Below are 6,000 nucleotides of genomic sequence, written 5' to 3'. Positions count from 1 at the left end.
AAAGCCTCGAGGGAAAGCCTCGAGGGAAAGCCACAGATCCTTTGATAAATGCGACGGGAAGCGTGACATTGCTGCTACAGCCTGGAAGGAAAGCGTACGTGCATGCCCCCACTCGAGACGAGGCCTGACTCCCGTGGGGAGACTCCAGAAGTACCCAAAGATCCATGTCAGCCCCTGAGAGGAATCCTCGGTCCCGGCCCTGACTCCACACAAGGTTTTTGGCCCCGGTATCGACGGGAGAGGAATCCCGAGAGGCCCCCTAGCAACTCGCATGGGGACTGGCCTCTCCTGAAGCCACCAGGGCGGGTCCCTGAGGTCCCCGTCGTAACTCGAGAACACCTGCCGCAACTCGAGAGAATCCAGGAAATTCTCCCTTCCAGGCGAGATGAGGCCTATTTCCGATGAGGCGTCTGGAGACTAATGACACCTAACCTCTGGAACTTCGAAAGGGTCTTTCACACCCTTGCTGCAACTCAAGAAGTTCACCGCCATACCCGTCTCCACTCGAGAGGAAGCACGATGGTCCCACCCAAATCCAGAGGAGACCCGTTTCCCCCTCGTAGCTCGAGATGAGGGATCCTTTCCCTGCTTTCAACGGGAAAGAATTCCCGGCGTTCCCGTCGCATCTCAAGAGGAGGCACTCTCAACAGGAAAGGCGAGAGGAACTCCATGGTCGTACCACCATTCCAAGACTCCCCCAGATGTCTCAGTCCATTCCAGAGGAACCTTTTGCCCTGCACTGGCTCATCTTTCACGCCGAGGATCCACTGAAACCACGGTGGCACGTGGGAAAGCCTTGTGGGAAAGCCTCGAGGGAAAGCCTCGAGGGAAAACCACAGATCCTTTGATCCACTCGACGGGAAGCGTGACATTACTGCTGCAGCCTGGAAGGAAAGCGCACGTGCATGCCCCCACTCGAGACGAGTCCTGACTCCCCTGGGGAGACTCCAGAAGTACCCAAAGATACATGTCACCCCTGAGAGTAATCCTCGGTTCCGGCCCTGACTCCACACAGGGTTTTTGGCCCCGGTATCGACGGGAGAGGAATCCCGAGAGGCCCCCTAGCAACTCGCATGGGGACTGGCCTCTCCTGAGGCCACCAGGGCGGGTCCCTGAGGTCCCCGTCGTAACTCGAGAACACCTGCCGTAACTCGAGAAAATCCAGGAAGTTCTCCCTTCCAGGCGAGATGATGCCTATTTCCGATGAGGCGTCTGGAGACTAATGACACCTAACCTCTGGAATTTCGAAAGGGTCTTTCACACCCTTGCTGCAACTCAAGAAGTTCACCGCCATACCCGTCTCCACTCGAGAGGAAGCACGATGGTCCCGCCCACATCCAGAGGAGCCCCGTTTCCCCCTCGGAGCTCGAGATGAGGGATCCTTTCCCTGCTTTCAACGGGAAAGAATTCCCGGCGTTCCCGTCGCATCTCAAGAGGAGGCACTCTCAACAGGAAAGGCGAGAGGAACTCCATGGTCGTACCACCATTCCAAGAGTCCCCCAGATGTCTCAGTCCATTCCAGAGGAACCTCTTTGCCCTGCACTGGCTCATCTTTCACGCCGAGGATCGACTCACACCACGGTGGCACGTGGGACAGCCCTGTGGGAAAGCCTCGAGGGAAAGCCTCGAGGGAAAACCACAGATCCTTTGATCCACTCGACGGGAAGCGTGACATTGCTGCTACAGCCTGGAAGGAAAGCGCACGTGCATGCCCCCACTCGAGACGAGGCCTGACTCCCCTGGGGAGACTCCAGAAGTACCCAAAGATACATGTCACCCCTGAGAGGAATCCTCGGTTCCGGCCCTGACTCCACACAAGGTTTTTGGCCCCGGTATCGAAGGGAGAGGAATCCCGAGAAGCCGCCTAGCAACTCGCACGGGGAGTGGCCTCTCCTGAGGCCACCAGGGCGGGTCCCTGAGGTCCCCGTCGTAACTCGAGAACACCTGCCGCAACTCGAGAAAATCCAGGAAGTTCTCCCTTCCAGACGAGATGAGGCCTATTTCCGATGAGGCGTCTGGAGTCTAATGACACCTAACCTCTGGAACTTCGAAAGGGTCTTTCACACCCTTGCTGCAACTCAAGAAGTTCACCGCCATACCCGTCTCCACTCGAGAGGAAGCACGATGGTCCCGCCCACATCCAGAGGAGCCCCGTTTCCCCCTCGGAGCTCGAGATGAGGGATCCTTTCCCTGCTTTCAACGGGAAAGAATTCCCGGCGTTCCCGTCGCATCTCAAGAGGAGGCACTCTCAACAGGAAAGGCGAGAGGAACTCCATGGTCGTACCACCATTCCAAGAGTCCCCCAGATGTCTCAGTCCATTCCAGAGGAACCTCTTTGCCCTGCACTGGCTCATCTTTCACGCCGAGGATCGACTCACACCACGGTGGCACGTGGGACAGCCCTGTGGGAAAGCCTCGAGGGAAAGCCTCGAGGGAAAACCACAGATCCTTTGATCCACTCGACGGGAAGCGTGACATTGCTGCTACAGCCTGGAAGGAAAGCGCACGTGCATGCCCCCACTCGAGACGAGGCCTGACTCCCCTGGGGAGACTCCAGAAGTACCCAAAGATACATGTCACCCCTGAGAGGAATCCTCGGTTCCGGCCCTGACTCCACACAAGGTTTTTGGCCCCGGTATCGACGGGAGAGGAATCCCGAGAAGCCGCCTAGCAACTCGCACGGGGAGTGGCCTCTCCTGAGGCCAGAAGGGCGGCTCCCTGACGTCCCCGTCGTAACTCGAGAACACCTGCCGCAACTCGAGAAAATCCAGGAAGTTCTCCCTTCCAGGCGAGATGAGGCCTATTTCCGATGAGGCGTCTGGAGTCTAATGACACCTAACCTCTGGAACTTCGAAAGGGTCTTTCACACCCTTGCTGCAACTCAAGAAGTTCACCGCCATACCCGTCTCCACTCGAGAGGAAGCACGATGGTCCCGCCCACATCCAGAGGAGCCCCGTTTCCCCCTCGTAGCTCGAGATGAGGGATCCTTTCCCTGCTTTCAACGGGAAAGAATTCCCGGCGTTCCCGTCGCATCTCAAGAGGAGGCACTCTCAACAGGAAAGGCGAGAGGAACTCCATGGTCGTACCACCATTCCAAGACTCCCCCAGATGTCTCAGTCCATTCCAGAGGAAACTCTTTGCCCTGCACTGGCTCATCTTTCACGCCGAGGATCGACTCACAACACGGTGGCACGTGGGACAGCCCTGTGTGAAAGCCTCGAGGGAAAGCCTCGAGGGAAAGCCACAGATCCTTTGATAAATGCGACGGGAAGCGTGACATTGCTGCTACAGCCTGGAAGGAAAGCGCACGTGCATGCCCCCACTCGAGACGAGGCCTGACTCCCGTGGGGAGACTCCAGAAGTACCCAAAGATCCATGTCAGCCCCTGAGAGGAATCCTCGGTCCCGGCCATGACTCCACACAAGGTTTTTGGCCCCGGTATCGACGGGAGAGGAATCCCGAGAGGCCCCCTAGCAACTCGCATGGGGACTGGCCTCTCCTGAGGCCACCAGGGCGGGTCCCTGAGGTCCCCGTCGTAACTCGAGAACACCTGCCGCAACTCGAGAAAATCCAGGAAGTTCTCCCTTCCAGGCGAGATGAGGCCTATTTCCGATGAGGCGTCTGGAGACTAATGACACCTAACCTCTGGAACTTCGAAAGGGTCTTTCACACCCTTGCTGCAACTCAAGAAGTTCACCGCCATACCCGTCTCCACTCGAGAGGAAGCACGATGGTCCCGCCCACATCCAGAGGAGCCCCGTTTCCCCCTCGTAGCTCGAGATGAGGGATCCTTTCCCTGCTTTCAACGGGAAAGAATTCCCGGCGTTCCCGTCGCATCTCAAGAGGAGGCACTCTCAACAGGAAAGGCGAGAGGAACTCCATGGTCGTACCACCATTCCAAGAGTCCCCCAGATGTCTCAGTCCATTCCAGAGGAACCTCTTTGCCCTGAACTGGCTCTTCTTTCACGCCGAGGATCGACTCACACCACGGTGGCACGTGGGACAGCCCTGTGGGAAAGCCTCGAGGGAAAGACTCGAGGGAAAACCACAGATCCTTTGATCCACGCGACGGGAAGCGTGACATTGCTGCTACAGCCTGGAAGGAAAGCGCACGTGCATGCCCCCACTCGAGACGAGGCCTGACTCCCCTGGGGAGACTCCAGAAGTACCCAAAGATCCATGTCAGCCCCTGAGAGGAATCCTCGGTTCCGGGCCTGACTCCACACAAGGTTTTTGGCCCCGGTATCGACGGGAGAGGAATCCCGAGAGGCCCCCTAGCAACTCGCATGGGGACTGGCCTCTCCTGAGGCAACCAGGGCGGGTCCCTGAGGTCCCCGTCGTAACTCGAGAACACCTGCCGCAACTCGAGAAAATCCAGGAAGTTCTCCCTTCCAGGCGAGATGAGGCATATTTCCGATGAGGCGTCTGGAGACTAATGACACCTTAACTCTGGAACTTCGAAAGGGTCTTTCACACCCTTGCTGCAACTCAAGAAGTTCACCGCCATACCCGTCTCCACTCGAGAGGAAGCACGATGGTCCCGCCCACATCCAGAGGAGCCCCGTTTCCCCCTCGTAGCTGGAGATGAGGGATCCTTTCCCTGCTTTCAACGGGAAAGAATTCCCAGCTTTCCCGTCGCATCTCAAGAGGAGGCACTCTCAACAGGAAAGGCGAGAGGAACTCCATGGTCGTACCACCATTCCAAGACTCCCCCAGATGTCTCAGTCCATTACAGAGGAACCTTTTGCCCTGCACTGGCTCATCTTTCATGCCGAGGATCGACTCACACCACGGTGGCACGTGGGAAAGCCTTGTGGGAAAGCCTCGAGGGAAAGCCTCGAGGGAGAAACACAGATCCTTTGATCCACGCGACGGGAAGCGTGACATTGCTGCTGCAGCCTGGAAGGAAAGGGCACGTGCATGCCCCCACTCGAGACGAGTCCTGACTCCCCTGGGGAGACTCCAGAAGTACCCAAAGATACATGTCACCCCTGAGAGTAATCCTCGGTTCCGGCCCTGACTCCACACAAGGATTTTGGCCCCGGTATCGACGGTAGAGGAATCCCGAGAGGCCCCCTAGCAACTCGCATGGGGACTGGCCTCTCCTGAGGCAACCAGGGCGGGTCCCTGAGGTCCCCGTCGTAACTCGAGAACACCTGCCGCAACTCGAGAAAATCCAGGAAGTTCTCCCTTGCAGGCGAGGTGAGGCCTATTTCCGATGAGGCGTCTGGAGACTAATGACACCTAACCTCTGGAACTTCGAAAGGGTCTTTCACACCCTTGCTGCAACTCAAGAAGTTCACCGCCATACCCGTCTCCACTCGAGAGGAAGCACGATGGTCCCGCCCACATCCAGAGGAGCCCCGTTTCCCCCTCGTAGCTCGAGATGAGGGATCCTTTCCCTGCTTTCAACGGGTAAGAATTCCCGGCGTTCCCGTCGCATCTCAAGAGGAGGCACTCTCAACAGGAAAGGCGAGAGGAACTCCATGGTCGTACCACCATTCCAAGAGTCCCCCAGATGTCTCAGTCCATTCCAGAGGAACCTCTTTGCCCTGCACTGGCTCATCTTTCACGCCGAGGATCGACTCACACCACGGTGGCACGTGGGACAGCCCTGTGGGAAAGCCTCGAGGGAAAGCCTCGAGGGAAAACCACAGATCCTTTGATCCACGCGACGGGAAGCGTGACATTGCTGCTACAGCCTGGAAGGAAAGCGCACGTGCATGCCCCCACTCGAGACGAGGCCTGACTCCCCTGGGGAGACTCCAGAAGTACCCAAAGATCCATGTCAGCCCCTGAGAGGAATCCTCGGTTCCGGGCCAGACTCCACACAAGGTTTTTGGCCCCGGTATCCACGGGAGAGGAATCCCCAGAGGCCCCCTAGCAAATTGCATGGGGACTGGCCTCTCCTGAGGCCACCAGGGCGGTTCCCTGAGGTCCCCGTCGTAACTCGAGAACACCTGCCGCAACTCGAGAAAATCCAGGAAGTTCTCCCTTCC

The sequence above is a fragment of the Capricornis sumatraensis genome, chromosome 19 (genome assembly GCF_032405125.1).
Source record: "Capricornis sumatraensis isolate serow.1 chromosome 19, serow.2, whole genome shotgun sequence".
Classification (NCBI taxonomy): Eukaryota; Metazoa; Chordata; class Mammalia; order Artiodactyla; family Bovidae; genus Capricornis; species Capricornis sumatraensis.
This window is presented reverse-complemented; position numbering follows the sequence as displayed.